The sequence below is a fragment of the Aegilops tauschii genome, chromosome 2 (genome assembly GCF_002575655.3).
Source record: "Aegilops tauschii subsp. strangulata cultivar AL8/78 chromosome 2, Aet v6.0, whole genome shotgun sequence".
Lineage (NCBI taxonomy): Eukaryota > Viridiplantae > Streptophyta > Magnoliopsida > Poales > Poaceae > Aegilops > Aegilops tauschii.
Window position 1 is genome coordinate 599,458,501 of NC_053036.3, and position 11,085 is coordinate 599,469,585.

The 11,085-nt window shown below is 52.1% G+C and overlaps 1 long non-coding RNA gene across 4 annotated transcripts; it reads right to left on the reverse strand.

Moving 5' to 3' along the window:
* Positions 1–1,016: 1,016 nt before the first annotated feature.
* On the reverse strand, positions 1,017–6,771 carry LOC141041806 (uncharacterized). Of its 4 annotated transcripts, XR_012203424.1 has the most exons (7): positions 6,274–6,755; positions 6,066–6,168; positions 4,823–4,875; positions 4,665–4,734; positions 2,247–4,109; positions 1,636–1,731; positions 1,017–1,389 (listed from the first exon to the last, which is right to left on the reverse strand). It is a non-coding gene; the product is annotated as an uncharacterized lncRNA (long non-coding RNA). The 4 variants fall into 4 exon arrangements; XR_012203421.1 differs by lacking the exon at positions 6,066–6,168 and having other exon boundaries at positions 6,274–6,770; XR_012203423.1 differs by having other exon boundaries at positions 4,665–4,875.
* Between the last annotated feature and the right edge of the window lie 4,314 nt (positions 6,772–11,085).

Sequence of the window (11,085 nt, forward strand, 5' to 3'; positions counted from 1 at the left end):
CAAAGCATCGCAGGCCAAGAGGTATGAGGGGTGAGCGAGGGTGTTGATCACCTTCTTCCTCGAGTACTTCGGACGGAACCGACGCTGCCCTACGGCTGCTGCCTCGTGCTCACGCCGGGGTCGGGGCGGATCTCAATGGCGTGTTCGGGGAGAGGAGGGGTAGAGTGGCTTGGCATGAGCCCTCCTCGCCGGGGGTTAGTTGCAGCGGGGATTCCGCAGCAAAGCCACGTTCCGATTAGCAAATTTTACCGTCTTTTGTTATGGTATAGGTAAGGAGATATTCTCAACTTGACCGTCCATCCATTGATAAAGGGTAAAATCGACCCTGTGAATATTCCACCTATAGCAAAATTTACCGACTCTGTTACGGTAATAAGGAAATATTTTCAATGGATTCTCTTTTCAGTTCACAATGTATCAAGATCTGGATATAGTCCCGTTTATAAAAAAAGAAGAAGATCTAGATATAGTTGCACACGATTGACGTCATTAATTTACCACCCTCATACCGAATTATTCTTTTATATGTATATACTTTCCTTACTGTGCAATGATACGGAGAAACACCTGTCAGGGGTTTGGTGCGACATATGCCAAAGGATGGCTTATCATGATGGAGGCTAGTAAGACGTCGCCGGTGCCAGGAAGCGGGATGAGGCGAAGACATGTACGCCGGCGAATCTTACCCAGGTTCAGGGCTCTCCGTGGAAATAACACCCCTAGTCCTGCTCTGCGGGGTCTTCGCATGATCACTCAAGCAACAATGGTGGCTACAAGCTTGCTCCTTGAGCTGTTTCTCTAGAGGGAGAAGGAGAGCAAGTCTAGCCCTAGCTTCCTCTCTCTATACTAGATCGGGATCGCACCTTGGCGCGAGGGTGCCGGTCCAAACATTTTTGGTCAAGTAGGGAATGCTAGCCAGTAGCAGTACATGTATATCATATGTACTCATATATGGTAACAATACAGCGAAAGAGAAACATTCAAACGTGATAGAAGTGAGACATAATACCACTCAGTACCAGCATGAAACTATAAGGCATAATTGATCTCAGCTCGTTCATTAGATTAAAAAAAAAGTCACTCGACAGGAACCTCGAAACCAAAAGCGCAGCCATTCGATACGATGGTTAATAACAAAAGTGATATAATATGAGAAAGTTATTGGAGCAGAAACATAAAAAAGAAGAAGCAACTAAGCATGTTAACAGACATGACCAAATGGAACACCCTCAAGGTGATGGGCAATTGTTGATCTAGTGAACCATAACGTATACGTGCCTTCCACTGCCTCACATAGATCCTGGCACGCTTGTATAAATTTCTCTCATTCAAAGTGTCCACAAACATGTCTATGACCTCATTAGGCACCGTCTCGTTGGCATGATTTCCCTATAGAAGAGCACATGCAGAATATGTTAAACAACCAGCAAGAAGCATATAACCCTAGAGAGCAATGTCAAAAGATACAGCCATCAGCATTAAAAAGCTACAATTTAGCCTATTTAGATTATACACAACCAAGAGAAGCTCTTGGATCTCCTAAGGAGACAACAATGTATAGAAGAGTCAGCCACCCCTAGTGTAAACAGTGTATGCTTTGTTAAAAGAAAAACAGAAAACAAAATAACCACTCACCTTTTCGTCGGTCATGACCATATGTATACTCTTGACAGGGTCATCATCGAAGCCACCCCGCTGGTACCATAGCCTGGAGATTCGCAGGTAGATGTGCTGGTTCCACACGGCCGAGAAAATGCCAGATAAGTCGACAAAATTGTACAGAAGCAGAGGGGGTTGGATAATCTATGGCACATATGAAAGAAAAAACAGTTTTGGCACAAGTTTTAGGTAAGAATGATACTTAGACAGTAAATAAAAAAACAACTGATTAGAATTATTTCTCAGTTTAGATAGAAAAGAAAGAACCAATGATTGTTTACATATAGCAGAATAAATGCTAGGTGAGTAATTCGTTGATGCCAAAATAACATAATTAGATACATATCCATAATTAGTTAAAACCATGGAAAGAAATCATATATAGTATAAGCTGGAAGACATAGTACATCAAATCTGAAGGAGAAGCACTCTAGATAACAGCCATTGATTTGATAATCAGCAACATCAATATAAATGAGAACAATCTTTAACCGTAGTATCCTATACAGCACCCGGAAAACACAATTAGCTTACTCTACCTATATAACTTTCTTGGAGAGGTCGAACGAGAGCGAGACGAAGGGTACCTGACCAATGGGGACGAGATCGCTCCTCTGGTGTGCTCCCTCTCTGGTCAAACCACAAGACAACCCTCCGCCACGGCACCGACCGAACTGCAAATTATCCAGCCTCATGCAAAAAAAAAACCGCGCTACTGGAGGGGCAGGCTGGAGGGGCGGTGGATCAAATCATAAATCAGAGACCAGTATCAACGATGCCATTGCTCCAAATAGGAGTCCAGTTACACGCTACTAACTATAGTTCCCCATATAATAAATAGTCAAATTTCTTTTGAAGACGTAGACCTCAAAATACACACATTGAGTACTCATGTGCTGGGTAGTGACAGCGACTCATTTCATGTGCAATAAAAATTCAGAGGTGTTCTCCAAATAAATGAAAATAGCAGCTTTCTAAGAAAGAAAGAAAAATGTGCATACACAAAGGCACAAACTATATGCACTGAATACTCAAGTTACATGTCAGGCACTCGAGTTACATGTCAGCTATAGTGCTTGTTTCATGCAATGAACTGACTGAAGGGAAACCAGCTGAACACAAGACAGATAAACACACGTGAAAATAGCATAAGAATGCATGAGCAGACTCTGTTCTACCGGATATGCATATTAGCCATGTAAAGCCCGATAAAAGAAATGTTGATCTGACTAATAAGACCACCACATCTAGAATAAAAACAGTAAAGAATCCCAAGGCCAAAGCACACCCTGAACATTAACTTGCAGATTGTTGGCAGCAAAAAAGTAGAACTACCAAAATCAACCCAATAACTAATTAGGCCAAACACTGTAGGAGGCAAACATATTTATAGCTAACAATAGTTTGCATTCATAGGGACAGCCGATCTCTAACTTAGTACCCAATATTGTACAACCATGCATCTCATCTCAAAGACCATTCAGGTTTATTCATGTCATGCTTGAAATATATATCTGTTACTACATGGACAAAACATTGGTATGAGAGAGAAGAAATCTTTACATAAGACAGAGAAGAAATCCTAACCAGACTAAATCAAGGACCAACAACAAACAATAAAAGATCAAGAACAACTTACATGCAATAAAGTTATAAGAGAGAATAAATCTTTACATAAGACGGCTATAAACACTGGAGCATAAGTAAGCAACGGCTTTAAATACAAATAAAAAGGGTTTGATGTTCATTGCATAGTGGGCTCAGATTCGCCTTTCCTCGATCATATAACCTACCCCCATCATCTCTTATCACCAGATCAATCTGTTTATACAATGGAGCTGCCCTGGTTATCAATCAACAAGAATGACCATCCAAGGACAGATCAATAGGTATCACAGGATCAAAAAGGATTCTAGAGACAACAGGGAGGATCCAACTTGATACCCACAGGTGCCTCGATTGCTCAAAGGCAAACTTATTTCAGCCACAGTTAATCATCATCGCCCTAGCACGAACGCCACCGCCACAGACAAAGCGAAATGATGAGAATACCCTCGGGGGGCACCCAAATAACGCGCGGTGGCACGGCCGGGCGGGACACCGCTCACAGGGAAAAATATCCGACGGTTGGAGACGATCGGGTAAATATCCGACGGCCCACAGCGACTGAGCCCGAGATCCAACGGCCAGAACAGCATCAAGGAAACAATCGGACGGCCAGAATGCTCTAATCGCTGAGAACGCTCAGGTTTCGATCCGTCTCATGTTTCTGGATACAGTAGCCAAAGCAGAGGAGCAGGAGGAAGATGGAGTTCACCGAGGGAGGTTGTAGCCGAGGCAATACTCAGTGCGCGCTGGGGTTGCGCCTGAACGCCGTCCAACCGGCGAGGAACCGCGTCGGAGTTGCGCCTTGCACCGTCCCACCGACGAGCACAAACGCATCAAACAACCTGTGTAAGAAAGGCATCGTTGTTTATCAGAAACAATTATTTAGGAGGGAGATGACCCCCCGATCGCTGCATTCCCCACCTGAGAAGAAATATAAAGCCATCCTACTAAGTGTGGTTAACTTACACTTACATACACATATGGTTCTATATGAATTCTAGCTAGTCATACTGATCCACCTAGAAAAATGGAATGCATAAACCAAATAGAGGTCAATCCAAAGGAGCAGCAGCTGCAGACCCAGCCAATCCAAAACAGCAACAGGTGCAGACCCAACCAATCCAAAGGAGCAGCAGCTGCAGACCCAACAATTTCAATTTACTTGTTAAATTCTCTACCTATTGGTCAAACACTCCTACACATGATACTTAGAATCAGGCCGAAAAGCGAATGTAAGAACAACATGTACTTTTTAGAGAAAATCAATTGCTCAACCACATCAATAGAAAAAGTGAATGGTAGAACATCATGTATTTTTAGAGACAAATCAATTTCTCACGTATAGGCCCACATCAGCACGAGCATTGGAAGTACAAAGAAAGCAAGGAAGAACGAACCTTTCCCATGGCGGCAACCGAGCAAACGGTGGCCCGCGGACGCGAGGCATGCAGTCAGATTCGGAACCAACTGCAACACGACCATGAAATCAGCCCAGGCAGGAGGAATGACTGCGTGAGGAAGGAGGATGGATAGAAGGGAGGGTGGGATGGCGCACTTCACACCGCGCGTTAAACATGCCGCCACCAGCCAATTAGCATTCCATTACCCCTAAAAAAATTGTAAAGTAATCAAAAATAATGCTTTGTGACTGACCAGCAAGAATTAGAGGCCATAACTGCTTTCAACACACAAAAATTACGGACTAAAAGCACAACGTAGTATCGACATTATCTATGCTCAGACATACAAAAAGAAAGCTTAGTAATCTCAGTCTTTTAATGTAACATTTTAAAAGTTCTGTTTGCATAACATAAACAACAATACTGAACTATGGCTGGGCATGGAGATCAACCCAGAAGAGGCCTATGGCTGGGTGATAAACAACAATAATACTGTGCTGAAGAGAAATATATTACAACATATGCAAACAAATTGATAATGGCTAGAACATGTTTTCTCTTTATAAAAGAGGCCTATGGCTGGGCATGGACATCAACCCAGAAGTGAAACAAAGAACCTAGCTAAATCCAAGGATCTACTTGACGGCAAGGCACCAACAAAACAAAAAAGCCCCCAATAGTCCTCCTTTGGAACCTAGAATCTGTTGCACAAGAAGAAACCCAAGACATTTTTGCAGCAACCTAGCCAGTCCTACTAAATGGTACATGAACATAAGAGGGGAAGGAGCTCAAGAACAACCGTGCAACTGTGCGTAAATCCACTTGGGTTCTTTGCGAGAAATTTTAACTAACGCAGATGAATGCATATCCAATAAGAACAGAAAAAGGAGTATGCACAGCGTTTGCACTTTACACCGGTACATATAGTTTCGTGTTAGTAAGTCGGATCAGGTTCACCTATGAGGTTCGAGAATAAGAAGTCGCAGGCTGGGGGTCTGTAGTTCCCAGTGATTGAGAACAGTAAGCTGGCCTTAACTTCTGAATACTCTCTGTAACTTCTTTGTAGCCCCCAAATAAAACCCCCCATGTAAATCCTATTTGCAATCTTAATATATCGACGTGACGTTGCTGCGTTCACCCCCCAAAAAAAATCAGATCAGGTCAGCTGAAAGAAGAAGCAAAGATCCATCACAGTCTGTTGGATGGTGAAATGGATATTGACATCGGTTACTACTTAATCAGAGCAAGTTGTTGTTGATCAGCTGATACACAGCTCATTATTTCACATGGTGCCACCGTTGTAAAATTGTACAAGTATGCCTAATATAGAAGCTTATGGATCAGAAATGGGACCCTGAAACGAGCATACAAGCCTATATCTATATAAGATGCACGTACATATTGAGATGGTAATGGATATGATTTCAGAGTGTTGTAAACATATATCAAGTGAATAGCATGCTCCAGCCGGGCAGATGGATCTCGTCAGCAATCCAGGCAACTAAATCCAAGGCAGCAAAGTCAGATGCAGCAAGCAATGTGATTTGTAGCAGCTTGTGGCTAAATTAGATTAGCAAGTCAGTGGGAGGGAGAGGGGAAGTGCTACCTGCAAGGAAGGGATCCATTGCCGTCAGGAAGGAAGCAGGGACCACGGATCCGTGTCCCGCATCTTGGAGTTCGAGGAAGCGGAAGAGCAGCAGCGTTCGTCGCCACGGCCGCCGCTCGTCCCGACCGGCGTCGCTCGGTGCCGGGCCAAGCTGCTGGTGGGGGCGGACATGGCCGGTGGCGAAGGTGCGGAGGAGGGTGGCGGGTCGGGTCGGAGAGAGGGAGGGCAGAGCAGCAATGGCGGGCTCGGGACGCGCCCTCCACCGCTGCCACGGACGCCATCGCCGGCGCCGCTGATCCGCCGCCCTCCTCCGTGACCGATGCGCCGTCGCCGTGGTTGGTGGAAGCCGCCTAGGCGTGCGGGGCCGAGCGGGGGCGTGTTGGGGGAGGAAGAACGCGGGCGTGGGAGCCGCCGCCGCCGTATGAGGAGCGAGTGAGGGAGGGAGGAGGCGGCGGCTGCGGGAGGAGTGGAAGCGAGCGAGGGAGGAGGCGGCGGCTAGGTTTTAGCACGGGAGCTGCCGCCAATTTATACCCGTATATGCGAAATGACCAAAATACCCCCGGCGGGGCACTAAATTAACACGCGGTGGCACAAACCAGAGGGAACTATTCATTGTAGCAGTGTTTTCACTTCGATCCAACGGCCCATATCTTCCAGAGCGAGATCCGACGGCTGAAAATGCATCAAACAAGAGATCCGACGGCCAGAAATCGCTGAGCTATGAGGAGGCCCATGTTGTCCCTAGATATTTATATCAGGATGGGTATGTGGGTGAACAAGAGGCTGAACCCTTTGCATGGGTGCCCTAGGGGGTTTATATAGGCCTACCCCCAGGGGTACAATGGTAATCCGGCCGGGTGTTGGCCCGAGCCGTCAGTGTCTCTGGTCGCCGGCTTCTTCGCCGCCTGGTGGGTCCCGCCGCCTGGTGGGTCCCGCCGTCTGTCATGTGGGGATATTACCACTGGGCGTAAACTGGCCAGGAGAGGCCGGGTTAACCCCATAAGTAATTCATCTGTATCTGAAGTCCATGAAGACAGACGGTGACGCTTTATGGAGGCCCAGGGCCCAAAGCCGGTTTAAGGCCTGTAGACATAAACCGGCATTGATATGTAAACTTGTGTTGTAAGATAGCAGAGACCGAGCCGGACACGATTATGAGCCGGCCTCGGGATTCTGTAAACCGACGGGCGTCAACCCATGTATATAAGGGGACGACCCGGCGGCGGTTCAAAGAACAACAGACAACAACTCGAGACTCAGGCAAAGCGTATTCGCTCCCTGGTCATCGAAACCCCAGCACCATCACAACTAGACGTAGGCTTTTACCTTCATCGTAAGGGGACGAACTAGTTTAAAACTCTCTTGCGTCCCTTGTCCGCTTTAACCCCTTTAACCTAACCCGTAGCGATGGCTCCACGACTAAGTCCTTTCTCTAGGACATCTGCCGTGACAAAACCACGACATGTCCGGTACTTGGCCGACAGGCCGTACCCGCCGCTTGCGGGTCCTGCCGGCTGCTCGATACTGTAGCAATGCGGCTAATGATGCGTGCTTTGTTGGGGGAGGCGTGGCTACAGTACCGCCGCCTGGTGGGCGTTCACTGTAGCCATCCCCCGTCTCATCTGATTAATGGCGCACCGGTCCCCAAAAGGGGGAGGGCCGCCTAGTCATCTGCCGGCCTCTACTGAGCCGACTGGCCAGGGACAGCCGCCTTCCGGTCCTCTTGTCGTCAAGTGGGGCCCGCCGCCTGCGGGCCGTACCGACAGCCCGTCGTGGGGCGCAACCCCCTCTGACAGGGGTGACATCAGGGTCAGCGTGGCAACAGTGCCGCGCCGAACGGAAGAGCCCGCTTAGTACGGCGCACTATGGCCTTGCTATGCCCTAGGCTAGGGGTGGCAAGGCGTGCTGTAGCCACGCCCCGTCCCGTCGTATTTATGAGGGTGTAGATTTTGAGAGTGCTTGGGGCCACCTGCTGGGAGCCGGCCTCTCCAGAGGCCGCCTACGAGGAGTCGGCCCATCTTGAGGCCGCCCTCTGGGCTACGCCGCCTTCTAGCAGCCGGCCGCTTGGACCAGCCGGCGGCGAGAAGGCGGCGCTTTGGTCTTGGATTCTTGAGGGGCGCAGTCGGCCCCGATGTCTTGAAATGCCATGGGGAGCTGATGAGGCTACCCGTGGCCAATTACTCCGACAGTAGTCCCCGAAGCTGGTGGGGCGTCGCGGCTGAAAGTGACGTGGGGCCGCAGCAGCTTCCTACCATGAGTAATCTGTTGATCTTGCTTCATCCGACTTCCGAAGCGCCGACTGCGAGGAGTCGGACACAACCAGGCGGCCGCTTGGTGGTTTTCGAAACATCGAGGCGGGAACCAAGCGGCACGCTAGCCTAGCCCTAGGCCAGCCGCCAGCTATTCGCGCGCCACGTGGCTCCAGCAAGCCAATGGTCCTGCCAGCCCACGCGCGCGATGGGACGTAGCCGCAGGCTAGGGCCCACCACTATCGGGCCTCAGCCCGCGTGCGGATCCGCTGCGGCCGAGGTAGACGCTTGGGCTTCTGGAGCGCATTTACCACACGCCTTTTACTACGCGGTTACTGCAGGGACGTGGGGTCGTGGGCGCAGTTAATCCCACGAACCCCACGCCCCGCCCCCTTGGCTTCGCAGCCCAGGGCTACAAATAGGGGGAGGGGGGACGGCACTAGCACGCGCGCCCACCTCCTCCTTATCCTTGCTCTTCTTCTTTCTCTGTGCCGCCACCGCACCCCCGCAGTCTCGCCGGAGCGTCGTCCCGGCCTCTCGTGGCCAAGTCCTTCTCCCCCGCGGCGCTGTTGCTCCGCCGCAGATCCGCTCCTCTTCCACTGCGTCGCGCCTCCATCGAGCCTTCGACATCCATGGCGCGCGACAAGGCGAACTTCGGTGCATGGGACGGCTCCAACGTCCAGCAGGACCACCTCGACTTCTTGCGTGACACAAGGCGGCTGCCCGGCGCGGGCTATGTTGAGGCGCGTGTCCCGTCGGCGAGAGAAATCGCGCCGGCGCCGAGGGACGGCAAGCGCGTCGTGTTCCGGACGCACTTCCTCCGCGGCTTCAGCTTGCCAATCTGCGGTTTTCTTCGCTCCTTCCTCGAGTTCTACAACCTCCAGCCGCACCACCTCACGCCCAACACGGTGGTGCTGCTATCGGCCTTCGTCACGATGTGAGAAGGCTACCTCGGCATTCTCCCCACACTCGAGCTGTGGGGGAGTGTTTCTACACCAAGCTTGGAGTCGCCGCCAAGGATGAGTCGGCCGAGTGCGGCGCCTTCGTCGCCGTGCGGCGCCCAGGAGCCGGCAACCGCTTTCCCCCATCACTCTGATCCAGTCTGTCAAGCTCTGGCAGAAATCGTACTTCTACGTGAAGAACGTCGACCCAGCGGTGGACTTCCTCAACTTGCCGCCCTACGAAGCCGGCCCACCGGCTGAACCGCGCGCCAGCTGGACGTACAAGCCGAAGCACCTGTCGGCCGCCGGCGCTGCCGCTGTCGCCAGGCTTGAGGAGATGACGGACCTGGAGGGCCTCCAGGCGGCCGACTTGCTGACAGCTTTCGTGACGCGCTGGGTTCTCCCCCTCCAGGGCCGGCCTCACATGATTTGTCAGATGAGTGGTCACCGGGACCCATGCCGGCTGTCCACCCGCGAGATGCCGGTCACGGAGGTGGCCCACATGGTGAACGAGATTGCGAACCTCAAGCTCGCGGCGGACTGGCGGTTCGGGAAGCCGCCATACTCCCGCGCCAACCCGCCTCCTGCCGTAAGTTCTCGATTCTTCTCTCTTTTTTGATCTTTATTTCCTCTGCCGAGTTCTGGCTTGCCGGCTGATCAGTCGGACGTGTCGCAGCTCCTCACGACCCAACCAGCAGCCGACGCCTTGGCGCAAGGCCAGGAGTACCTGCCGGACCGAGCGGTGAGCGATGCGGACGACCCCGACTTGGGGGCGGCCACCTTGGAAGACGACGCCACAGGCGGTGGCGACGGGGCAGGCGGCTCCGGTGGCGGAGGCGGCATCGAAGCGTGGTCGGATGACGACGCAGAAGAGGCCGGGCAGCGCCGCCAGCCGTCCGGCAACAGGGCGAGGGCGAGCTCCTCAGCGCCGCCATCCGCACCAGGCGGCACGCCGAAGCGCCGAGCCGGCACGCAGCTGCATGGCGCCCGGCCGAAGAAGCCCAAGGGCTCAGCCGTGGTGACCCGACGAGAGGAGGCTGCCACGAAGGCTATCCGGTTCCATAGGGCCATGAAGCAGCCGTCGGTGGTGCATGCGTGAGTGCTTACTTCTCTTCATGCTTTCTCTTGTTTCTTGTAAACTTCTACTGAATTTTCTTCAACTCGCGCGAATCAGGGCACCGCTCTCTCTTGAGCGGTCGACCTTCGCCTCCACCATCGGAGGGCCGGAGGGCTCCACCAACACCCGCCGCGTGGACCCGTAGGCCGAGCTCCAGGCGGCAACGGAGCGGAACGCGCGGGAGACGCGCAAGGAGCAGGAGAGGGCGGAGCAGGCGAAGGCGGACGCCGCCAGGGCAGCGCAGGAGGAGGCGGATGCGGCAGCCAGAGCCCTGGCCGATGCCTCAGTGAAGGCCCAGGCGGAGGAGGCGGCCAAGACCCAGGCGGACACGGCCGTCGGGGCGCAAGTGGGGGCGGCCACAGATGGCCAGGCCCCGCTGATGATCATTCTGCTGCGCTCCATGCCGCCAGCGACGGAGGTCCTGGTGCCGACCGGAGGGGCCGGCATCGACCAGCCGGCCATGGTGAGGGAGGGAGGAGACGCCATCGTCCCTGGGCCGCAGGCG